Source organism: Lissotriton vulgaris, unplaced genomic scaffold (genome assembly GCF_964263255.1).
Source record: "Lissotriton vulgaris unplaced genomic scaffold, aLisVul1.2 SCAFFOLD_1420, whole genome shotgun sequence".
NCBI classification, from domain to species: domain Eukaryota; kingdom Metazoa; phylum Chordata; class Amphibia; order Caudata; family Salamandridae; genus Lissotriton; species Lissotriton vulgaris.
In genome coordinates this window covers 556544-583501 of record NW_028253693.1, presented here as the reverse complement: position 1 = coordinate 583501, position 26958 = coordinate 556544, and positions in this window count along the sequence as shown.

Here is a 26958-nt window from a genome sequence, read left to right as displayed (position 1 = left end):
GATCACCCCTGGCCGGAAAAAGTGAAAATATTAATTGGGATAACAAGATAATGTGTACAGATGAAGATTTAATTGTAATATCATGAAGTTTTAAATGTGATATCATGTATTATATAATATTGAAAATACTTTTTTAATTGTTTGTACTTTTATGAATCGAAAAATATTTGAATGAAGTTTTATGATGATGGTGTGTGTAGTACATGTATGTGGCAGGATGACTTCCCATGGGGAGATAAGACTTTACTGGTGGAAATGAAGCCAGTGATTAAGGTATGTGGGTCCTGTGTTGTGCAGTGGCTTGAATGTGTGCATGAGAAGTTTGAATTGGCAGCTCTTCTGGGTGGGGAGATCGTGTAGCTCTTGGATAATTGGTGTGGTGTGACTTCAGTGCAGGAGGCCAAGGACATTTTGGATGGTTTGAAGTCTGTGAAGAAGATGGGTTGGGATGGCGGTGTAGAGTGTATTGCCGTAGTCCAATCTACTTTTGATTAGGGCCTGTGTAATGGTATGTCAGGTGTCCAGTGGGAGCCATTGAGGGTTTTATGCAACATTCAGGGAATGTGGAAGCATGAGAACTTGACGGCATAGACCTAGGACTTCATTATGAGTATTGTGTCCAGGATGAGGCCTAAGTTCCTAGTGTGGTTAGTTGGGGTGAGTGTGGGTCCGAGTTTGGCGGGCCACCAGGTGGAATTCCAAGGTTAACTCTTATTCTCAAAGATCAGCAAATCAGTTTTAGTGGTGTGAACTTGAGCCAGCTTTCTTCCATCCAATTGGCCACGCTCGTCATGTATTGTTTGAAGTTTTGTTGGTGGTGATGGTGTTATCTGAGAGGGAAAAAACGAGATGGGTGTCATCAACGTAGGAGACAATGATGAGTCATTTGATTCCCTTGTGGGTTTAACGTAGGATGGCTATAACTGAACCCTCAACTTTGAGTATTTCCTGACAAGAAACCCCCTAAACCAGTGAGCCGTGAGTCTTTAGCTTTCTTGATGAGACAATGTGCCTCCTGCGTCACAGTGGACACAAATCTTGACCTTTTATTTGACTAATATTTTACTCTCCCCTCAAGTTGGGCTATATTTTGTAAATGATTTTGTAAGAATCCTTTTTAGCCTGAAAAAAAATCAACAAAGTGTCATTCAAGGTTAGAGAGCTCCACTGGCTCCCTGTGCATAAGAGGGGCTCTTGAAAGTACCCCACTCCAAGCATTACATTTTCCACACTGTTTTCCATTATTTTTGGCTGAAAAATGTATGAACTAGGCTCTCCATGGTATTTCACCCCCAGTCGATAGATCTGGGTTAAATCCATCATTCTTTTGCTCACCATGCCACCCCAGTTTAGACCCAGCCATATGCAAATGAGTGGTGACCCTGGGCCTTCGTGGGAAAAGTCCAGACCGAGCTGCCAAGCCAGGTCCGCCCTGGACTGGAAACAAGCCTCCTGGGACCAGTTTCGAGGCATCACCCCTCATCAGCAGGCTAGCTTGAATCCAGTGGCACAGTGAGCCCGGGACCCACATCTGGGCATACATGGGGCACTTAGGGCGAGAAAGCAAAAGACACACAGATGATGGACGGAATGCTGAGAAAATCAAACATTCACCCCCAGTCAATTGATCTGGTTTGAATCCATCGTTCTTTTGCTCACTATGCCACCCCAGTTTAGACCTGCCATATGCAAATGAGACTTGACCCTGTGCTTCACGGGAAAAGTTCAGACCGAACTGCAAAGCCAGGTCCACCCTGGACCGGAAACAAGCATCCTGGGACTGGTTTCGGGCATCACCCCTCATCATCCAGGCTAGCTTGAATCCAGTAGCACAGTGAGCCCAGGACCCACGTCTGGGCATACCCGGTGCACTTAAGGCGAGAAAGCAGAAGTCCCCCAGTCCATAGATCTGGGTTGAAACCATTGTTCTTTTGCTCACCATGCCCCCCCCCCCAGTTTAGACCCAGCCATATGCAAATCAGTCTTGACCCTGTGCCTCATGGGAACAGTCCAGACTAAACTGCCAAGCCAGGTCGGCTCTGGACCGGAAACAATCATCCTGGGACCAGTTTTGGGGCATCACCCCTCATCAGCCAGGCTAGCTTGAATCCAGTAACACAGTGAGCCCAGGACTCACGTCTGGGTATACCTGGCGCACTTAGAGTGAGAAAGCAAAAGGCACCAAGATGATGGACAGAATACAGAGCAAATCAAACATTCACCCCCAGTCAATAGATCTGAGTTAGGTCCATCGTTCTTGGCAGTTCGGGCTGGACTGTTCCCTTGAGGCACATGGTCAAAACTGATTTGCATATGGCTGCGTCTAAACTGGGCTGGCATGGTGAGCAAAGGAACAATGGATTTAACCCAGATCCATTGACCGGGGGTGAATGTTTGATTTGCTCTGCATTCCATCCATCATCTGCAGGAACTGGGAACCAAAACCGGCCTTGGCAATGTTCTCGGCCGGCCCCCCGGGGGGTCGGGGATGTGGACGAGCTGTTTACCAGTGCTGGTTTTTGCTGATTTTGTTACAGGGGCCGATATTGCAGCTATGCTGCAAAAATGGCCCTGTAACAAAAACAGCCCCCCAGGGGCCCAAAACCGGCCCGACCCTGGAGGCCCACCGGGGAAATGCCTGGTGCCATGATCATCTGGGTGTCTTTTGCATATCTAAAGTAAGGCATCCTAAATGAAAAAGCTTTTCCTTCTAAGCTCTGTAATGGAAGAGACTGACTTTCTCTAATTCACAGAAAAGATTAATAATCCCTACATCTGGAGCAATTTGTGGACCTTGTTCTTTAGTGGAAAAAGGCCTTCTTGGGATGGGAGTTTTGTGTTTTATGAATGTGCTCTTGGATAGATAGATAGATAGATAGATAGATAGATAGATAGATAGATAGATAGATAGATAGATAGATAGATAGATAGATAGATAGATAGATAGATAGATAGATAGATAGATAGATAGATAGATAGATAGATAGATAGATAGATAGATAGATAACAGACTGACATGCACAAGTCAAAAGCTGGTCATTCTGACATTCACTCAGCCTCTCATAGACGAAACACTGCTCCACTGGCCTGCCCTGCCTTTACATTCAACTGTCCTCTGATCATAAACTTCCCTCCTCTCATTGTGAATGGACTTTTTTCTAATGTTTGTAAAGAGATTGTAATCACAAGTCTTACAGTAATTAACACCTCATGGGAATTGTCTATAGGTGAATTTCAGGAGTTGAAACCTGCTCAAATTAACTGAGGGAAATGTCCGGTAAATACAATACACAGGTCAAGGCAGGATTTGTATTCCTCTGGGCATTTCCCCAGTGGGCTCATGCCTTAGGGGACCAGTTTTGAATGCCCAGGGTGCTCCTGGTGCCTCTGTCACTTTTCCCATCTCCCCAAGGTTACTTGTAGTAGGCAGGGCGAGGCTTCCAGATAGAAAAAGGGGGAAGGAAGAGAGAACGTGATAAGAGAGGGAGACGAGAAGGAGGAAAGGATTAGAACAGAGAGAATGGATGGTTAGAAAGAGAGAGCTTGCACATGGAAACTAAGGAAGCTTGCTGGTTTGAGCGTTTTTGCCAGTGTAGCTTTTGGTCCCAGAGCTTGGTCCTACAGATACATGCAGATGTTGGCACCAACATCCATGTTATCCCGTTTTAGTGGCCACAACTTGTAATAGGCGATAATTATTGCACCTTTTAAATTCCGATCCTAGATTCATGGTCAGACTTTCCTATATGGCAATGGGGTAGTGCCAGAACGGCTGGTCTAACAGGTCAGTGAGTTGACTGGTTTTTTTTTTTTACTGTTTGTGGGACTGTTTTATGGTTTGTTGTACCGATTTTTACTGTTGATTTCCTTATATTAAAACAAACCTTGCCTGCAGCAAGCTAAAATCCATGCAACCTCCCATACATTGCAAACCTCTTTAAAGGTTTAAAAATGCCCACATTTGTTAACAAGAGACACTTTTTTAGCTTTCTAATTCCCTAATGGGGGCTTCTTTTATTTTCGGTGCCTATTTTCTCTCCTGGTCTGATCATGTGTAGGTGTACAGGGCGGTAAAAGGTGCAATAAGTATCTCATCTTAACCGTGGCCACTCCTAATGAGGGGCTTAAAACGGAAACAGTTACAGGGGTTCTTCCAACTAATCTTCAGGCTCCTACAATGGCTTTTGACTGATTGATGCTAACATTATCAACATCAACCAGCAGAGGGCAGCAGAAGATTTCAAATGGCCCCCGCAAGGACGCCTGCAACAGGTGTCTAGGAGGAGGCTGCCTCTAACTAGCTGCCGAGACTACCGGAGACTCCAAGCATCCTGTCCACTTCACCTCTCCAGGCAAGTAGTGTTTCCTCGTGACGTGCGACGTACGGACGCACGCGTCACGAGACCCAGCTGTCCGGTAATGAGAGCTGTCAACTGAGGTTGGTGCCGGAGCAGAAACACCGCACAGACTGCTCTCCTCGACTGCGGGCGTGTGCTTGCTTTTACCGCTGCTCTCCATCCAGGGCGGGAAGGCATGGACACGGCAGACCCCGGGGCTGCACCCCAGGAGGCTTTGAGGTCACCAGGTCTCTGCTGCTGAAAGCTGAAGCCTCCCCAGCGCTCCTGTGTCACAGCAGCAGGTGAGTCGCGCTGCCTGAGCCACACACACACCGGGCTGGCACCTGCTCTGGGGGATCGCTTACACCTGGGGTCGGGGGGAGGGTGGCGGCTATTTCTTTTGTGCCACCCGTGCTGTGGGGATTTGGCAGAAACTTTCAAACTGATGCATAACAGCACCGTTTGGAGTAAGCATGGTGACTTTTTCAGTAGAAATTTAAAGGAAATGCTGGACTTTTGTATTTGTCGGACAGAAATACAAAATGCACGATTTGTCTTCTAAGCCTCCCAACACGAGAAGGTTGTAGTAGTTCCCTTGTCTGTTTTCAAAACAAACCCTGAGTGTACTTGATGCCTTTCGTTCGCTACCTGCACTTTTATTTTTCCATTTCAAGCCGTGTCTGTTGCCCCTATATTTTAGTGCCACCATTTCCAACTCAATAAATAAATGGTACTTTCAGCTGCGTGTTTTAATTGAAGTTTGACTGTGAGACGGATTGTGGCGTCATCAATTTTTAGCATGATTTATAAATTGAGAAACTCATTGAAACAAGTTCGGAAGGTTGAATTTATTTCTTATTTCAATTTTCACCCTCAGTTTGGACACTCCATCTGTCCATGATTATTGCTTTTGCTTTATGTTACGTCTACTGGGAAAGGTCGCTCTGTTTAGATTGGTTTACATAACCCGATTATGCCCCTTTTAAGATGTACTTTGTTGTAAATGCATTTAGACTAGCTATTGTATGCTCTGTCGCTGAAATCTTTCACGTACGGACTCTGCATTATTTCTCTATTGTTATATGTGCACCTAAGGCCTTACCCTGAGTGATCTTGCAGAGAGGTCTCCTCATGAATAGGTCGCGTCTGTGTGTCTTCTTTGTCTGTGCAATTTTAGGTAATTCAACTGTATGTATGTATGTAATACGTATTTATTGAGTGCAACTGTCACCCAAAAGGGTATCCTGGCGCTGTGACCAAAACATTACTGACAGATGTTACGCACTACACTACTCTTGGGAAGAGATAGCTTTTTAAACCCTCTTAAAAAGCCACCAAATCCTGGCAGCTCCGCAGGGGCAGGGATAAGGAGTTCCAAAGTTTTGCAGCTGCAAAACTGAACGACCGACCGCCCATCCTCACCCTTTTAATCCTGGGAACAACTACCAGGAAGGCTGAGGAAGACCTCAGCGGTCTTGCGGCTGAGTACCAGGAGAAGAGATCTTGTAACATCACTTGCCCCAGCCCATGTAAGGCCCCGAAAACAAGGCAAGAGGCCTTGAAATGAATCCGTTGCTGAACAGGCAGCCAATGAAGGTCCGAAAGCGCCAAAGACGATGATGCTGAGCGTGGACGAGAGAGGGCCATCTTGGCAGCCATGTTCTGAATCCTCTGCAGCTTAAAAACCAAGATGTTAGGGGCTCCTAGAAGCAGTGCGTTGCAGTAGTCTAACCTACTGAGGATGGTACTACGCACCACTTCTGTCCTGGCCGCAGTTGGAAGTAATGGCAGAATCTTCCATAAAGTGAGAAGCAGGAGCATACAGGTCGCCATGGTTTTATTAACAAAAGCATCAAGCTGCAGGCTAGGCCCGAACATGACGCCAAGATTACGGGCCGAATCAGCAGCAGTCACTGTGCCCAAGATTGAAGAAGACCAGAACCCATCAGGTAGAGGGCGAGGCAACCGGTCCAGGGAGCAGTGGAGCACCTCGGTCTTCGCTCCATTGAATTGGAGTGAGTTATGGCGTAACCAATCTGCTGTTGCAGTCATGCAGCGGTGAAAGGTTTCCCTCGAAACCGCATCACCTCCTTCAAATGCAAAAATAAGTTGAGTGTCATCGGCATAGTTAATAACAGATATGCCGAATGACCTAATCAAACTTATTAGTGGACGAAGATATAGATTGAAAAGGATTGGGCTAATTGACGATCCCTGAGGCACTCGCTGCTTTACATTCTTCACTGTTGACCGAAAAGGTGGAAGTACCACAGCCTGCTGCCTGTTTGCAAAGATAGGAAGTCAACCAGTCCAAGGCCAGACCAGTCACCCCGGCCTTCTGAAGCCTGCCCAGTAACACCGCGTGGTCAACTGTGTCGAACGCGGCCGACATGTCGAGCAGCCCCAAAAATGCCGCTCTGCCCATGTCGACACGCGAGCGCAAGTCATACAACACGGCCACCAGGGCAGACTCCGTACCGTGGGCCGGCCTGAAGCCAAACTGGGCCGCGTCCAGGCAGGCATTGGTTTCCAGAAAGTTAGACAGGACCCTTATAACCAATTTCTCCAAGATTTTTATAGAAAATGGCAAAAGCGAAATTGGCCTATAATTGGCCGGATTCGAAGGGCCTAAGGTGGCTTTTTTTAGCAGGGGTGAAACCACTGCCAGCGTCCAACTATCTGGAACCGTAGCTGTGGCAAGTGACTGACAGCAGATGAAATGGAGCGGTGGAAAGAGCTCAGCCTGAAACACCTTCCAAAACCTGTGGGGCATAGGATCAAGTGGGGAGCCAGAAAACCCACAAGCATACTGTACAGTGATATTTTCACACTGTCATTACACTGTTTTTAAACCTGACGTCAAGGTGGATACCAATAAACATTTTTTTTTGCCTTGACCGTCATCTTAATCACCACTATACATATATTCTTTTTTGAGCACTGCACTCCATCAGCACCACTTGCGGTGAGGATACATCTATCCTCTGAACGGTGGTCTAGTGATATTAAGCCACTACTTCTGGGCTTGGACACAAAGACCCTGTTCAAGAGGTCCTACATGACGATGCTCCGCCATATGGGTGGGCTGATAGGACTTATCTAAGTACCTGATGGTTCTTCACCACAAGTGGTAGCTGTTTACTGTACCTCTCTTGTGGTAGTTTTTCTTACTCAGATTTCTAGACCTTCAAGTTTTCGTTGTTAGAGTATAGTTTGCAAGGGGTATTAGCTTGAATGGTCGGTAAACACAGTCCCCTAGACCCTCCTTTTGAAAGTTGTTTTTCCCGAGCCAGAAGAGACAACATTTGCCACCAAACAGAAGTCCTCCAAGGAAGGAATAGGAAAACAGGTCAACAAGTGCTGTCCTGACTCTGCCCCAGAAACTCCTGGGGTCGTTGTGCTGGCCAATTCTACAGAGGAAGGCACCAACGGTGTAGTCTGACCAGAGTCCGAAAGGGCAAGTAGAATGTTCCTAATTTTTTCCTCGAAGGAGGCGGCCAAGGAGTCACATAACTCCTGAGACGCCGGAATAGCTGACGCAGCGCAAGAAGGATTGGATAGGTTGTTGACAAGTTTGAACAATGCCTGGGACTTGTTCGTGGCCTTAGTCAAGGTATCCTCCAGGAACTTTGCTTTGGCCACCTGTATCTGTGTTTTATATTCTTGAAGGGCTTCCTTGTAAGCCAGTTTATCAGATTCCAGATAGTGTCTTCTCCAAACACGTTCCACCCGTTTACAGCAGAGTTTCTGCTTAAGGAGCTCACCAGAAAACCAAGGAGAGGCTCTCATAGGCTTGTCCTTTGCCTTACGCAAAGGGACCAACTTATCTAAAGATTCCAGGATCTGCTGGCATAGGACTGTGCATCTTTCTTTTGTTTCTACAAGTCTGCTGTATCCACTCATGGTTCACAGACTCAGGGGAACCGTAATAGTGCAAGCTTGCTTGCTACAGTAGTGTTATACATTTTACACATCGCGTTCATTGTTCACAATGTTTACACTATTTTAACATCTCTCACTCTAATCATTTGTTATTGTAATGAGTCAGAGGTCTAGCTGATGGTCCCGGCTGACACCGGATATGTTGCACCCACACGGACGGGAGCGAGAACCACTCTCCTGTGCCCCACCGTGCCAGCAGTACAACGCACAGCCCTGGCAGCCCGACACGTCACATAACGGAGTAAGAGCGCCATCCATGCCTCCACAACCCAGCATCTTCCGGTAATGCGAACTCACTCGTGGTCGACCTGCAGCCCAGGCACAGCCCGAGGCACGTGCTAGACCGCCCACAAAAGGCAATGCCTGCACAGGCGAAAAAAGGCCACTGACATGGCGAACTAGGACGTTTGAGGGCACAAGGCCACAGACAAATGGCAGGTGAGAGCGTCCACGAAAGGGGGTCCCACATGGCTCAGCAGGACAGCAGCAGTCAAGCCTGCAGGACAAGCATACAAGGGGCGCGGCTCAGACCCTGCAGACCCCACACCATACAGTGCCAGGACACGGTCCCAAGACACTATGGGGGACAACCCCAAGGAGAACCTCAGTACGGATCGTCACACAGTAGGCTCCCACAGGTGTGTTACCCCCGTTAAGTGAAGCAGCTGACCCCACCACGGCATCCCCAAGGTGGAAGACGTGGCTCAGACGTCTTGAGAATTACTTCATAGCCACCAGGGAAACAGATAAGGCAGTAAAACGGTCACTCCTGCTCCACTATGCAGGGGAGGAAGTCTACTTGCTTTTTAAACATCTCCCTAACACAGGGGCCCCAACTGACTACGACGCGGCAGTGGCACCACTCAACGCGCATATGGACCCTCAACTGAACCAGGATTTAGAGCGGGTCAAATTGCGACAAGCTTGGCAAAGAGAAGGTTGAGGGAGCTAGCAAGCGCACACCTGGTTGTTGACAGGGCAGCGGAAGAAATCCGAGACCAGCTCTTCCAAGGAATATGCAGCAAGGTGCTACGCTGACTTACACTATGATAGCAGAACATACCCTTAAATGACATACTAGTTATGGCTAGGTCACACGAGCTGTCAGTGGCCCGAGCAGATGAGATGGACTTGGCACTGACGCATGCAACCAAAAAGAGCGTGACCATCAAAATGGAGTGAGCCGATGCCATCAAGACACGAGACAGGGGAAGCAGGCCAAAGGACTGCCTGCCCCAGCCCGCGAGAGGCCAATAAGGGTACTGTGGACATGAGGAACATCCGTCCCAGGCATGCCCGCCCACGGAAAGATATGCACCAATTAGGGGTTCCCAATCACTTCGCATCCGTGTGCAGAAGGAAGACCACACATAAGGACGGCAAAGGAGCAAAGCCCATGCGAAAACTTGTGCAACAAATGTCAAGTGTTTACCTCGCATCCTCCCAAGGGGGAAGAAAGAATGAGCGGGCTGCCTACCAAGCAGAAGACTCCTCCACAGAAGACCAAGAAGGGGAGACGTACCTAGTCTCTTTCACACAGGTGCTCAAAACACGAAGAAGGCCACAGCCCATGTGCACAGTGAGAATCGCTGGGTCCGAAGTAAACGCTGTGATTGACACCAGCGCATCAGTCAATGCTATTTGGATTCAGCAGTATAATCAGTTAAGGCCCTAACCAGAACTCAAACCTTCCAAAATATGGATCTTTGTATACAGAAGTGATTCACCCCAACCACTCAGAGGCAAGATGACCATGCCAATACGTCAGAGGACAATGAAATCACCACCGACATCCATGTCATCAACAAAGAGGCCGACACCCTACTAAGCAGTCATGCTGCAGAAGAGCTAGGATTAGTGGCATTCGCAAGAAGCATGCAGGCGAACCAGACCAAGGAACTGTTAAGCCAATTTGTATATTTGTTCGAGGGTCTAGGATGGATCAAGAAGGCCCCAATCAAGCTGCACATTGACCCGTCTGTCGCCCTGACAGCACTATGCCACAGACGAATCCCTTTCCACCTCAGACCACTCGTGGAACAAGAACTAATAAAGCTGAAAGACCAAGGGGTCATCGAAAAAGTTTCTGGACCCACGCCATGAGTGTCCCCCATGGTAATCGCCGAAAAACCCAGACAGCCAGGGAAAATCAGGCTGTGTATTGATATGCGCCTCCCTAACAAGGCTGTCCAGCGCAAACGCCACATCACGCCAATGATGGACGGCATTGTGGCTGACCTCAGCAGGCCGCCTTGGTTTTCTAAATTGGACCTAAATTCAGGCTATCATCAGCTGGTCTTAGTGAAGGAGAGTCGTTACATCACCACGTTCAGTACCCACCTAGGGCTGGGAAGATACAAACGCCTTAACTTCAGAATATCATAGGCAGTTGAGGTGTTCCAGGACACTGTGAGGGAGATCTTGACAGGTCTGCCAGGAGTACTGAACATGAGTGATGATATCCTCATCCACTCAAGAACCACGGATGAGCATTACAAACACCTGAGAGCTATGCTGAAACGACTGCAAGAGCATGGCGTAACCCTGCATAGAGAAAAATGCCTGTTTTTCAAAAAGCAGATAGAGTTCTTCGGATACATGTTGAACCAAAAGAAAATCCAAGTGGACCCGCGGAAATCTCAAGCATTTAAAGACGCACCAGCCCCCCCTAACCGTATTGGAGGTACAAAGCTTCCTTGGGATGGCCACGTACTGTGGCCGGTTCCTCCCTGATCTGGCCACCATTGCGGAGCCCTTCCGGAACCTCACTCGAGCAGACACCATGTGGAAGTGGGGAACCCTGGAAGATGTGGTATTCCAAACGGTTCACAACACCCTCCTCGACCAAACCACGTTGGTGTACTTCGACTCTGCCAAACAGACGGAGATACTGGTCGACGCCAGCCGCGTTTTCACTCAGGAGCAAGAGCCAGGAAGATGGGTGGCCCTAGCCTATGCCAGCAAGGCGCTCTCACCCACTGAGAGGTGCTATGCGGAGATTGTGAGGGAGGCCCTGGCCATCCGGTGGGCGGGCGGCCATTTTCACTTATACGTCTGCGGCCAACCATACAAGATCATCACGGACCACCAGCCGCTAGTGCCGTTGTTCAAGGGGTCGGCACCACATCCATCCTGAGAATTGAGTGATGGGCTATTGGACTCCTGGCGCCAAGAATCCTGCCGATTTCCTCTTGAGACACTCGGCCTCACATGATGAACAAGAGTCAGACGCGGAAGCGCTGGAAGCACACCTAAACACGATCTCCACCATCACGTGCTCAAAAGCACTAACGTTAGAAGACACTGCCCCTGCAGCGGAGGGAGATCATGTGATCACCAAAATCCATGCCGCTGTCCAAGGGGGACACTGGCACCACTTCTTCCAGTCGGCTAACAGCTGGGCTGGTCCCAAGAAAGAGTGATCAATGAAGATGTGGAGGATTCGGAACGAGTTAAGTGTGACCCAAGGGGGAGTTCAGCTAAGAGGGTCCCGAATCGTTATCCTGGCAGCCCTACAACACCAAGCAACACAGTTGGCCCACGGAAGATATCAGGGAATCGAAAGGATGCAAGCCCGAATGCGGGAAAATGTCTGATTCCCAGGAAAGGACGCCCAAATCGAAGAAGCTGTGAAAAAGTGCTAAACCTGCCAGTTAACCAGCGCATTAGAGAGACCGGCACCCGTCCAGATGGAAGAACATGAGAAGGCTCCGTGGGAAAAGGTGAGCCTCAACTTTGGGAGTTTTCCTGATGGCCGGAGGACCATAGCCATGATCGACAGATACTCCAAATATGGCCTCATAGAGGTCATCAGCTTCACCGCTTTCTCACAGGTTGCCCCAGTGCTTTAAAAGTTCTTTGCAATGTTAGGATGTCCGGAGGAAATGAAAAACAACAATGAACCCCCATTCCAGGGCAATGAGTTCCAAGAGTTCATGCAGCATCATGGAATACGTCATCGCTGTCACCCCGCAGCAGCCACAGGCCGATGGGGAAATCGAAAGGTTTATGAGGACTCTCAACAAAGCCCTCCGAATCGCCGTGGCCGAGAATGCAGACTCTGAGAAACCCCTGAAGCTGTTCCACCAAGAGTACAGAAGCACCCCCCACATCACCACGTGCCAAACAACATGGACGCTTATGTTCAACGGAATAAGTCGCAATACTCTCCCTACCTGCCCTGGGTGAGCCTCACCACCCTACAACGAGGAAGTCGTCCTCGGGTGAAGAGAAAGACAGAACCTTACTGCCAGCCGGACGAGGAGAGCGACACTCCAGAAGGTGCAGAGAGAGGAGACAGTCATAATGAAAGACATGAAGTTCCGGACCCGGTACGAACCAGGTCACTAGTCCAGTGTCAAGGAAAACATGATAACTGCAAAGAGAGGAGGGAACAAGTGACGTGGAGCTTCTCATGGTTCAAGAAGGTGCTGGAACCTCCCTCCAGTGAGGAAGCAGACAGTGTCCCGGAGGTGTGGGAAAACAGTGGAGCAGAGCATGAGGAACCTCACAGGAGCCCACCGTCACAACTACAGCCTGCAACACCTGGTGAGGCGACAACTGGAATAGCCCCAGAAGTATCGTCAATGTCCAGAGCACTGGGGTCCTGCATCCACTGCTCAAGTTTGCCACCCCCGGTATGGACTGAAACAGAACCCAAGGACGAGCTCCCGCCTGAAGGACTTTGCATGCCAGGTAAGGGGACGGCGGGCCCCAGCAAAAGAAAAAAGACTAAGTTGGGATGGGTTGTAATGAGTCAGTGGTCTGGCTGATGGTCCCGGCTGACACCGGATATGTTACACCTACACACTTACGCCGGGGGCGTGTGGTTAATAAAAGGGGGCGTGACCGAACGTGGTCAGTCGGCACCCAGCCTCCATGCGTAGTGGTGTCTCTTTTGTTGTCGCAAGCCTGCTCTCACTAATAGCGCACGCAAGGCATGCAAAGCACCAGGCCTTACAGTTATCGGAGTAACATGACTAATTTATGGTTTTTATTTACCCTTGAGTTTATTATTTTTTTTAGATTGATGCTAAGTATATTTATTATTGATCTCATTTTCATGGGTGTTTATCCTCCTATACTGTTTTCTCTTCTTAGTCTCGTAAGGCATTGTAGGGAATTTTTATTCCCGCTCTGCCCATGGCATGGTATTATTAACATGCTCCTCCTGTACCTGTATTGTTCAACGGTTATGTTAATACCGGGCAGGGGCAAGCCGTGCCTCTTTTAAGTCTTGATTTGAGGGTTATAAAGTTCTCAAAACTAAACACAAAATACCGAGTTGGACGTCTATTCGCAGTAGTTTTAAAACACACGTTTAGCTTTAAAACCCCAGTAAGATGTATTTGACCTAGTTCTTCAGTCTGAGGCCTTAGTCTGTATTTCTCTTAGTATATTTTCACCCAGTGCTGCACAGGTTTGCTGCCCAAAGCCTTAGCTTGTAGGGCTTTTCTAACTGATGAATAGCTTTGCTTCTCCTTCTCTGAGCCTGGTTAACATTTGTAACCTGTGTGCTAGCTCTGCAGCCTGAGCTGCTGAGATCTCTTGAACCCTTAGGGTAGCGTTCTTGTAAGAGGTCTGAACCTGTAAAGTAGTCATAACTAAAGGAAAATGGCTTTACTTTCAGAGGATATAACCCTAATATATACTATGTTTTTAGGTCTGTGCCTGTAAAACCAATTTAACCTGAGGAGTAGCTTGACTACCAGATGTCAGAGCCTGTAAGAGCGGTGTAAACTGAGGAATAACTTTACTGCTAAATGACTAAGCAGTACGATTTTTGCAACCTGAAGATAACTCTGTGTCCTTGTGCCTCGTAGTGTAAGTTGTATGTAAGCTAAGGGCTAGTGTAGCTGTTTATAGCCTGATCTGTGTAAATGTGTCATAGTTCTTCTGGAACAGGGGTGGGAGCACACCGCTTCACCTCCCAGCAAGGTTCGCCCCTGGCATTGTGGTAAATGCAGTTTCAGTTACTTAGATGCTTCAAGAGTGTTCAATTAATTCGCCACAGTTGGCACAGATAGTGCTGATCTCTAGACATGTGTTTCTGGTTCTTTACCCGTCATCAGTAGAGATTACAGTCTTTGAAATTTGGGGTTTGTTGAGTAGGCTACCAACATCTTTCTCAGGTCAGGTACCTCTCACAGGCATGAGGGTGCTTCATCCACGAGCTCGTCAGCTCAATGACTCATGGGAGTACTATTAAACAGGAACAGGGGTAGGAGCACACCGATCCACCTCCCAGCAAGGTTCGCCCCTGGCATTGTGGTAAATGCAGTTTCAATTACTTAGTTGCTTTAAGAGTGTTCGAGTATTTCGCCACAGTTAGCGCAGATAGTGCTGATCTCTAGACATGTGTTTCTGGTTCTTTAACCGTCATCAGTAGAGATTACAGTCTTTGAAATTTGGGGTTTGTGAGTAGGCTACCAACATCTTTCTCAGGTCAGGTACCTCTCACAGGCATGAGGGTGCTTCATTCACGAGCTCGTCAGAAAAATGTATGTGACTCCTGAAGAAGGCGTTTTGCGAAACGCGCGTCGACTACATTAATTGCCACTTTTATTATTAATTATAGGTGTTTTAATTGAATCTTTTGTAATTTTGTTCTTACACTACGGTCTTATTTCCACTGTGTATTTATTTATGCTTGTACTATGTTGAATATGAATTATGACCGTATCAATATTTTAATATAATTGTTCATTAAACAGTATATGGTTTTATTATAGAGCATGTTCCTTTATGTCCTCCAATTTACACTTGTTCCCTATGTCAATGTTGTGATTGCCTAGGATTTGATACACACATTTCTGAAAATCAACAGTGTCTGCTAGGTTGACCTTTGTTCAGCCTGACAACACTGTTCCTGAGGGGCAAAAGGTGGAGGGGCGTTTCCCCTCTGCCCAACAGACCGGCCGCTCCTGCTGTCGTACTTGATTTACTGTGAATCTATCAATTAAATGAAGCCCTTAAGAGAAAGTGCTTAACTTACTCGTCCATTGTTCAAGATTTGTGATAATCTGGAAGGAGAGCCCACTCTGCATAGAACACATCGTTGGCTTAGCTTGTTATGCTAATATCAAATATTCACCTTCAGGAGACAGATTTGAAGCCCAGTAAGGTTGACTGTGCATTTCATTATTTAAGTTTTATAAAAATGAGTAGCAATCTGCTATATGGAGTGACATCACTGTCAAAAAAATGTTGACATGCATGTAATGTAAAATCAGCATCCTTTTTGTTTTTTAGAATGAGAATTATGCGATTGTCAGTTGTAAATGATATACTTCGACAGACCTTTATGTCACCATCCATACTGCTGTGAAAGGCTAAGAGCTGTGACACTTGCTTCCCCAGTCCTTCCGGCGTCTCTCAAACAATGTATATTAATGTAAGCTTGGATGAGCCCACAACTTCTTCTTACAAATCTTTGCAGATGACATTCAGAGTAAGGGTGGACGGAACTCGCAGAGTTTCACTACGCAGAATTCCACAGAGTTGCATAAAAGCTTCATGGAATTCCACAGAGTTCTGGTCCCCCTAGTTAAAACACAGTTATTCAAGATTCATTAAGACATATGTGCCCTGAGTAGTCACAACATATGTGCTGTTTCTGACAGAGTTCTCCGGGGTTCCCGTGCACTACTGACAAGTGAGCTGCTGTTTTTATAATGAGCATCCTACCCATTAATTCGCTGTCCCACCCCCCAGGACCCCTTCTCCCCACTTGGTGGAGATGCAGGCTCATCTGCCAACCACAGGGTGCAGATTAGGGAAGATGAAAGGAGGAGCGTGCAGCTCTGGAATGCAGCCCATTATGCCAGCTCTTGCTGAACACTGTAAGCGGGATGAGTATTGGTGCGGATTAATGTTAATGGGGGATATGCGCCGAAAAAACTGTGAGACACCAGCCGGGATCGATATATCAAGAACAGAACAGGTGGTACAGAGGAACCGCTGAACAGCACCCGGGCTCAACACCGCTAGAGTAGGACAGGTGGTAGTTGCTAGAATCACTACTTTTAAAATACTGTTAATATTTTACAAAATGTACTTTTGTCACTCACACGCAGGCATACATACAACGTTCCATGGCACACACACAGACTCATGCACAAGCACACGCACAAGCACACACCGACCACCCCTGCAACTCTCTCCTCTCTCTCAGCTGTGCTCCCGCCACCCTCTCCCCCACCCTCACCCACCATCTGGGACTAGCCTGTGCAACATGCTGCTCAACAGGATTCGCAGTTGCAGGTTGTTGTTGGCCGTAAAGTGGGTCACGTGAGGTGAAGATTTCGTGGCTCAAGGTGCTCCAGAGTGCTGGAAATGGTGGCTCTTGTTGACGGTGAAGACCTGGCTAATGCTGTCCAGGTTCCGGCTATCCTGCAGCTGCACCAGGCCAGCAGGGGACACAGTGGGGGACCCGTTCATCTCAGGCTCCCTGGAGCCACCCCACCTCGGCCATGATGTACTTCTGGGGCCACGAGGACTTCATGTGGTTCACTGCTTGCTCCCCCTCATGTGGGAGTATGGGAGTTCGCGGGGACATCACCTGAACGGGGCAATAATTACATTATAGAGAGGACCTTAACAAATGACTCACACGCACACCACGGTTACTGGGTCAGACCGGAAGTCCCGAGCGACCCTGGCACATTTATTTATAGCCTTCTGGCCACCCCTGGCCAGAAGGTGATACATTGTGCAGTCGTGTTTCGGGGCTCAGCCGAGACCCTTAGAAACACTAGAGCGCTACATCCCTTCCCAAATTAGTCTTTTGATCAAACTAGATGTGGAGCATCTGACATGCAAAGTCTGTTATTTTCTGGCTAGGCCTTGGGTTTGGCTTGAGGTTGTACTGGTGTCGTCCGCGTGCCGATGATCTTTCAGGACTTTCTGCTAGTGGTGACGGGGATGCCATCACAGGAGTAGCCGCCGGTGATTCCTGTCTCCACTCTTCTGATGCGCTTGCATGTACCTCTCTGGCAGGTGACAGGTCTTCCTGCTGGAGATCACTAGGTGCAGATGGTATTCGTTTGAACCACGACACGTTCCTCGTTAGTTCTTCCCCGTCTCATTGTGCGGTGACAGCTGTGCCGTTCGTTGTATTGTACTGTTCATGGCTCGGCTTCGTACGAGGTACGGAACTTTCCCCCTGGTCTGCGGGCCCGTATGAGCACCGAGTCTCTGGGGATTAGTGTTCTGCTGTTTGCTCTCCTCCTTTGACTGGCTCGGTCATTGGTCCTCTGCCTTTGCTGCTGTGTGGCTTCTGGCCTGTACGTTTTGGGAGCCCAGTTCTCCGCCATGGGCAGCAAATCACGCCACGTCCCCGCCAGCATGAGTGACCAAGGGGACTGTTGAGTGGTGCTGTAGGTGTGCTCCGGTATTCCCTGAGGAATAGTTGGAGAGCTTCTTCCGGGTTGCTCCCTTCCACTGTGGCTATTCGCAAAATCTTGTTGATGGTCCTCCTAAATCGTTCAACTTCCCCATTGGCCTGCGGCCACTGCGGCGTGATGCGACGGTGCTTTATTCACAATTTTTGTAGGAAGTCCTTGAACTCGCTCTCTTGAAACGGAGGGCCGTTGTACGTTTTGAGAACACTTGGGATGCCAAACATGACAAATGATCGGTTCAAAATTGGCTGGATGTTCCCAAAGCTGGTTGACTGCGCTAGGTCTACTATGGGAAATATTGGGTGTAGCTGTCCATTAGTACTATAGTGGTAGGCCGGTCCTTGACGGAGGGGGACGTCGTTTTTCACGTTATCTTATCGAGCCACGCAGGAACCAGAGGATGCTGCAGCACGCTTTATCAAGAGTTTCTTGGTAATAGAACTTCCATACATTCCTCCTACAAGAAGAAGATATTAGTAGACGATAAACAGAGGTCCCCATTACCCTTCTACTCTGGTTCCACTACTATTGGATTACTATCCTCATCTTTGGATGTGGCTTGAATATACAATATTGAAACACCTCATATCTCGGGTGTGATTCGGTTGTATTTGAAATTTTAAAAGAAATCTTCCGCCTTTCAACAATAAGTGATCTGCTGGAACAGAACCCTAATCGGACAGGTGTCTAAAAGACGGGATGCCACATGAACCCTAATATTACTACACGGCTATATTCACGCATCCTTTAACAACGGGAGAAGATCCAGGGACATCATCGCTAGTGACTATCTTGCCCTGAAGAAGTCCCTTGAGGACGAAACGCGTCGGCTGTAGATCCTGTGTATATTTTTTACCAACTGATTTGAATAAAGAACTCTCAAGAACACAAGAAAAATTTGATGTGATCATTCCTGTTTACCTTATTGGAGATAAGAGTTTATCAAAAACGTTTAAGTGGTGCACCTTGACCTTTTTTCAAATGTTCCCAAAGCTGGTTGACTGTGCTAGGTCTACTATGGGATATTTGGTGTAGCTGTCCATTAGTACTACAGTGGCTCTTCCGTCTGGGAAGCTTCCAAAATCTAGACTGACTCACGACCACGGGGATGGACTGGGGTCTTCGGTAATGATGGGAGCTGGGGCTTCAGGTGTGCTGGTTAACTGACAGACTCGGCAGTTTTGTACGACGGTATCAATGCTCTTTTCAAGGTTGGGGAACCATATCTTCCCTCCCATTCTGGATTTAATTCTCCGTGTGCCTTGGTGCCCTTCATGGGCAAGTATCGTCGCTTACTCCTGTAGCTCTAGAGGAATCACCACTCGGGATCCTCGTAGGATGAGTCCATTTTCGGTGCTGCTAAGTTCGTTGTGGACTCTCCAGAATTGCCCTAAACGTGTCCGATCTTCTTCGCTCCAGCCTTGGACATTTCGCAGAAAGCCTTCCCAGGATCCCGTTTGTATTGCTTCAGTGACTCTTTGAAGGATTACATCTTTAGCATAGTGAGTTACTATTGTGTCTGCTGACATGGCTTGGGGTCACACGCACTGTGACACCATGTTCACAAACTCTTCAGTTTGCGTCTCCTCTTCTCCTTCCACTACTGCATCGGCAGCTGGGTGTCGAGATAAGAAGTCAGCAGGGTTCTTTGCCCCGGGCAGGTACACAAGGTCCATTTGATATTGTTGTACTTGGATAGACCATCGTTCAATTCGAGGTGGAGGATGAAGGGCTGTAGCCCTGAACAATGGGATTAACGGTTGGTGCTCTGTTACCATCCGAAACGGGTGACCGCTGATGTAAAGGTGGAAGTGGTTGCATGTCCACTTCACAGCTAGTGCCTCTCTTTCGATCTGCGAGTATCGTGCTTCGGTCGTGGTTAATGCTTTGCTAGCGAACACTAACGGGGCCCAGACTCCTGGCTCGGTTTCTTGTGTAAGTAGAGCCCCCAACCCCACTGGGCTGGCATCCACCAGTATTTCAGTGTGCCTTAATGTGTCGAAGTAGGCCATGGTGGTCCCATCCAGTAGTGCGGATTTGACTTGGTTGAAGACTTCTTCTTCCTTGCTGGACCACTTCCAAGGGCTCTCTTTCTTCATCAAATTCCGCAACGGCTCGGCAATTGTTGCCAAATTTGGTTTGAATCTCGCACAGTACTGGACAATGACCAAGAAGTTTCTCACTTCTGATGCCGTTGTTGGTGCTGGTGCAAGCCTGATTGCATGTGATTTTCGGGGGTCTACTTTGACTCCTTCTGAGTTGAAAACCTATCCAAAGAACTCTATTGATTTCTGGAAGAATCTGCATTTGTCCTTGTGCAATGTCACCCCATGGTCGGCTAATCTCTGGAGTGTGGCCCTAAGTCTTTGGTGATGCTCTTCGACTGTTTTGGAGTGTATTAGGATATCATCACTCACGTTTAACACGCTTTTAACACGCCTTGTAATCCTGATAATATTTCCTTCACGGTATTTTGGAAAATGTTGGCGGCTGATGATATCCCGAAGTTCAATCTCTTATATCGCCTGAGACCCAGATGCGTTGAAAACGTCGTTATATATCTACTTTCTTCTGCCAGCCTTAGTTGGTGGTATCCTGCGTTTAAGTCTAATTTCGAAAACCACTGTAATCCATTCAGGTCTGCTAGGATGTCGTCCACGGTGGGTGTGATGTGCCTCTCCCGCTTTATTGCTTTGTTGGGCATTCGCAAGTCCATGCAGATCCTTCTCTTCCCCGGCTGCCGGGGTTTTTCCGCTATCACTATGGGTGACACCCACGGTGTCGGGCCTGTCACCTTCTCAATGACCCCTTGTTTCTCTAGTTGGGCAAGTTCTTGTTCGACGGCTGGTCTCAAATGAAAAGTGTTAGACCTGACATCCTTGGCGTGGTTTTTCCCCATCTTTTTGCCTCTGACTCATGTATTTTTGATGCTGTGCTGGATTTCGTTTTTGCTGGTTTAGATGCTTTGGACCCTCTGCCACTGCTGATCAGTGTCAGAGGGTAAGTGCTCCCTCTGTAAATTGTCATATTGATTGGGTATACCTGATTGGCATATTTGTGTCACCATGAAGTCCCTAGTAAAGTGCACTGTGCGTGCCAGGGCTGGTGATGACAGATGCTACTAGTGGGCCTGCAGCGCAGATTGCACCACCCACATGAGTAGCCCTAAAATGATGTCTCAGGCCTGCCAGCGCAGGGCCTGTGTGCAGTCAGTGGACTGCCATGTCCGCCTGGCCAGTGTCCCCACTGGCTGGGCCTAACCCTTCCCTGCCTGTGCACACCAGTCACCCCTATGGAAGGCTCAAGGTACCCCCCTGGGCAGGGTGCAGTGCATGGATAAGGTAGAGCATGTACTAGTGCAGGTAACATGCTCTGGTAGTGAGCAGCAGCCATTTTGTGTGCTCACTGCTGTAAGGCTATCTTGCTCCATAGAGTAACATGGGGGAGGCTGGTCCCATTGGATCCCAGCCTATCTTCCCATAGGAACAAGATGGGACATAAGTGAAAGATATCCCTGAACTCAGAATTTAATAACACATCTTTTAGTAAAGGTCGTTTTTAAATTCTGTGTTTGAGAATGGCACTTTTAGAAAGTGGCTGTTCTCTTGTCTAAACCTTTCTGTGTGCCTGGGACTGTTTGTGGATTGACTGTCTGGGTTGAGGATGACAGGGTCTGGAGAGCCCCGGGGGGTTATCTGAGCCAGCCCTGTGGATGAAAGGCAGCATCTGCTGCCAGGGAAGTGGGAGGAGATAGCACCTGATAGTGAAGGGCTGTGCCTGCCTAACCACAAAGCTGGCTCCACCTCCTGCTGGGCGACTGTCACCTCTGTCCCTGGGACAGGGAGGAAGAAGGAAACCAGAAACACCCCAGACCCCCAGAACTGGTTTGGACCGGGCTCAGGGCCCCCTTTGCACAAAGACTTCAAAGGACTTCAAAGGACTTCAAAGCCTTTTTGGGGTATAAGAGAAGGACCCCTGACTACAGAAAATCAGATTCTACAATCAAGAGGAACCTCTGCCAGAAGAAGGACTGCTGAAGGAACTGATGGAAGATTGCCTTGCTGTGTGCTTTAAGGGCTGACCTATCCTGCTGTCCAACTGAAGGAGAGGAGAAGAAAGGGACTTTGCTGTGTGCTGTGACCCTGCCTGCTTGAACTAAGAAGACTTTGCTGTGTGCTGTGTCTTGCAACTGAATCTCCAAGGGCCTGAGAAGAGCTGGCCTCCTGTCTGGGAACCCAGGGTCAAAAGGTTCCCTTGTAACTAAACTGCGCCAAGAAGATCGTGCTTCAATCCTGCTGAAAGCGTGACTAGTAGCTGTGGCCAAGGAGGAAGATCGTCGTGCTCATCGGCACGTTGTGGTGGAGAACCGGAGGTTGGTTGTGTCCCCTCCGTGAACTATCCCCCTAGCAAGCGTGGGGGCTTCTCAAACACTCTGCCCGCTCCTGACCGCATACACTCTACTGGCCGCCTGGGAACCGCCGCTGCCCGTGTCCAGAATCATCCCCGCAAAAATCGGCATCTGGCCGGGGCCGCCGAGGGCGAGAACCGAAGGAGCAGAGCCCTGATTGGCCCGGAGTGCCGAGCCCCCTCACCAAACGCCGCGCTGGGATTGGCTCCCTAGCGGCAGCGTCATCGCCTGGTTTGAGCTATCATTGGCGCAAAGGAGGAAGGAGTTGCGTCGTCATAGGAGGGCTCGCCGGTGGAGCCGCGCTGTGAGTGGTCACCCCCTCGAGGAGTGCCTACGTCACGCAGGGGGCTCGCCGAGTGAGCCGCGCACCGATTGGACGAGCGGAGAAGCACCGCGTTTGAGCCCGTGAAGAAGAGCCGACCTCGCCGAGGGAGTTTAACAGCGCCCCGCACCCCTGGCCAGCCGTCCCTCCAAGGTGAGCAGCACCGCCTCCCCCGCCGCTCGTTGGATTGTCGAGAGCGGGCGGGAGAGGAAAGGGGACTGGCCGGGGCGGGGGCGAGCGAGATCTGTTTGGCGCGGTGCGCCGTAGGCTCTCTAGAGCGCGAGGCTGTGCCGGGGAGAAGAGAGAGTCCCTGGACCCTGCGTGAAAGCGCGTTGGCAGCGCTGAAGGCCACATACAAAGACGTACGTGGGCATTGTGATTATTGCTTGTTTTGAGGGCAATTCCAATAACGATTAGTGGCATTATTTGATCACTGATAGAGAGACTAGAGACCATATTTGTTTCTTTAGAAGAAGCTTCCTGATGACAACAAGTGCAAACCTTAAGAATTAAGTTTCATAACAAAGTATTCACCAGTGCAACCACTAAGATTATGTGCAACATTTACCTGAAGAAGTAATTAATGTATATTGATGATTCTTGCTGCTGAAACTAGATAAAGTTATATATATTTTTATAAAATATACTTACCTGTGTGGTCTCAGTTTGTGGTGGATTGGGGATTATTGTTGTGTTGAGTGCAAATATTATACACCTTGCCTTGGGGATAAGCCTGCCTGCTCGCGCCAAGCTACCTAGAGGAGAGCGGAGGTTATCTACTATGTGTATTCCTTCACCCTGACTAGAAGCAAGGGTCCCTACTTGGCCTAAGGTACTTACCTCTGCCAACTAGAGACCCCCAGATCTAACATTGTTGGACAGCGGTGCGGATTCTGAACTAATAATTGCACTTGACCTGCAGTGATCTCTTGTACATCACTAGTCTAGTTTAGCAGCACAGGTTGCGCAAGATTTTTTTTCTTTTTGGTGAAACCTTTTGTTGAAAAGGTTAGGAAGCATCATGTCTGTGAAAGCGGCAAGCGTGAGAGTAGAATTGGAAGTGGAATTCGAAATTCAGGAGCTGTACAACTACAGAAAGGATATCCTGAAACAATTCTGCAAACAGCTTGGATGCCCAGTGTAGGGCAGCGCAAACAAGGAAGAGCTACAGAAAGCTCTAAGGGCCTGGTGGGAGGCCAAACATGTCTCAGAAGAAGCTACTGAAGTGGAAGGCGCACCGGAGAATGTTTTTTTGCTCAGTGATTTGCCAGCGCGGTCAGCATCTAAGGCTGGCAGCAACCATTCCAGTAGGGTTATTTCTCCAGAGGAGCTGGAGGAAAATCAGAGAGCTAGGGCTCATGAGATTGAGATTTTTAAACTCAGAGCCCAAGCAGATGAAAGGAGAATGCGCCTTGAAAATGAGAAGGCGGCGGAGGAGAGAAGACATGCTCTCGCTTTGGAGGAGAAGAAACTCCAATTGGTTCATGAGAGGAACATGAGGGAGCTGGACATCAAAGAAAAGCAAGGGGGGTCCAGCTCTAATGGTGGCAGCGCATAACCAGTACAGGCGGGTAAGGTATACATACCAAAGGATCTGGTACAGAATTATCAGAGGGGTGAGGATATTTATGCGTGGTTTAGAGCGTATGAACTAGCCCTAAAGATGAATGAAGTGCCTGAGAAAAGTTGGGGGGCAGGTTTATGGAAGCACTTTGAGGCCTCTGGGAGGGATGTCTTGGCACCCTTAGAAGCAACAGGTACTTTAGCCTACCCCTCCATGAAGGAGGCTTTGTGCCTCAGGTATGGGCTCACTGCAGAACAGTACCGCCAGAAGTTTAGGAACTTCAAGAAGCTTGATTCAAGTACTTGGGTGGAGTGTGTGAGTATGTACACGCGTGCACTGGAAGGTTGGATAAAGGGCAGCAAAGTTACTGATTATGTGGGGTTGTGTCACTTGATTAGTTGGGAGCACTTAAGTAGTTTATGTGTTCCAGAGCTGCGCCAGCATCTTTTAGACAGCAAGTTAACTGATCCCAGTGAGCTTGCTAAAGAGGCGGACCGCTGGACTAGCACCAGGGTCCACAAGGGGGTGGTAAGTACCCCAGCCAAGGGTGGACAGGGTCCCCAGCAGAAGAGTGGGGGGGACACGGGTAATCAAAAGGAGTCTTCTAAAGGGCCCCAAAATAGTTCCCAGGAGAAAGAGTCTCAACCCCCCAAGTCTAAGAAGTCCTGGCCCCATAAGGGCAAGCAGGACAACAGGCCCCCACCTACTTGCTATGCCTGTAGGGAGGTGGGGCACATTGCCCCCAAATGTCCAAAGAAACCTCCAGCACCCACTGGTGCTCCAACACCGGCATTAGCTAGTGTAGCTTTGGGAGGGGATTTGATTTCTAGTGGGGAGGAGGGGTTAGCAGTGATGACCCTTGTCTCTTTAGGAGACCAAGAGATGGCCCAGGAAACCTTGCTGCCCTTAAACACTAAGAAATATGGGCAGAAGGTGACCATCAATGGAAAAGAGATAGAAGCTCTGAGAGACACAGGGGCCAGTGTGACATCTGTCAGGTGTCAATGGGTGTCTGAAGAGCAGATCATTCCCGATGTACTCCGTCCTGTGGTGGCAGCTGACAGTTCAGTGCGCCTCTGCAAGTTGGCACGTGTTCCCTTTGAGTGGGGAGGAGTCTCCGGTACATTGGAAGTTGTTGTAAGTGATGCCTTGCCTGTAGATTGTCTATTAGGTAATGACCTGGAGAGCTCTCCATGGAAAGATGTAGAGCACAGGACTCACTTGGAAATGTTGGGCTTGCCTGCGTGGATCTGTGTGACCACACGTGCAATGGCAGCCAGTAAGGGTGGATTAGCAGAACTGGAGCCTGGAACAATGGCCCAGGGACCTGTCAAGAGAGGAAGGGGCAGAGGGCGCGGGAAACCAGCCCCCACTGTTCCCACGGTCCAGGAGGAAGCAGAACCTGAGGGGGATGCCCTGGAACCTACAGGGGAACAGGTGGCCGAACTAGGGGAATTGCCTGAGCTGTCCCAGTGGCAGCAAGATGGTGGTCCCTCCAGGGAGGAATTCTGCCAAGCTCAAAAGGAGTGCCCTTCCCTCATTGGTGTGCGGCAGCAGGCTGCAGACCAGGCAGCAGGCCTGGGGTCCAAGGAACATTTGATCTACTGGGAGGATGACTTACTTTATAGTGAGCCTAAGTTCGCTGAGCCCGGTGCAGCCCGTGTGCTGGTGGTACCCGAGCGATTCAGGAACTTCCTACTGGGTCTGGCTCATGGCGTGCCTCTCGCAGGACATCTGGGGCAAGACAAGACCTATTACAGGCTTGTCACCCACTTCTACTGGCCCCAGATGAAGAAGCACGTCGCTGCCTTTTGTAAGTCTTGCCAAACTTGTCAGGCCAGTGGCAAGAGCGGAGGGAAGTGCGTGGCACCCCTCCAACCCTTTCCTGTGGTGAGCACCCCTTTTGAGAGGGTGGGCATTGACATCGTGGGGCCCCTGGACCCCAAGACAGCCTTAGGCAACAGGTTTATCCTGGTCTTGGTGGACCATGCCACCCGATACCCTGAAGCAGTCCCTCTCAGGACAGTCACAGCCCCTGTGGTGGGCCGTGCCTTAATGGGGATCTTTTCCCGCGTGGGATTCCCCAGAGAGGTGGTTTCTGACAGGGGTACAAACTTCATCTCTAGGTACATGAAGTCTCTGTGGGAGGTGTGTGGAGTGACGTATAAGTTCACCACACCTTACCATCCTCAAGGAAATGGGTTGGTTGAAAGATTCAACCGCACCCTGAAGGGCATGATTATGGGCCTAGAGGAGCCCATGAGGCGGAAGTGGGACGTCTTGTTACCATGCCTGTTATTTGCATACAGGGAGGTGCCTCAGAAATCCTTAGGGTTCAGCCCCTTTGAGTTGCTGTATGGCCACCCTGTCAGAGGACCTCTCACTCTGGTGAAGGAGGGGTGGGAGAAATCCCGTGGGAAAACCCCTCAGGATGTGTTCAGCTATGTGCTGGCCATCCGCAACCAGACCAAGCGCTTCAGGAAGCTCGCTCAAGAGAACCTGGAGGCTAGCCAGGAGGAAATGAAGAGATGGTATGATCAGAACACCGCTCTTGTGGAGTTCCAACCTGGGCAGAAAGTGTGGGTGATGGAGCCAGTGGAGCCTTGTGCGCTCCGTGACAAGTGGTCTGGGCCATATGAGGTGGTGGAGCGCAAGAGCGAGGTTACCTACTTGGTTAACCTGAAGACTCCCAGGCAGCCCCTGAGAGTGTTGCATGTAAACCGCCTCAAACCCCACTTTGAGAGGTCAGCAGTGACTTTGCTCATGGCTACAGATGCAGGAGGGGAGGAGGATAGTGATCCTCTCCCTGACCTCCTGGCAACCAAGGAGCAAGATGGGTCAGCTGATGGGGTGATACTCTCACCCACCCTGACCCCAGAGCAGCAACAGGACTGTCGCCAAGTCCTGGGTCAGTTCGCCCCCCTGTTTTCCCTGACCCCAGGTGTCACTGACTGGTGTGTCCACGATGTGGACACTGGTGACAA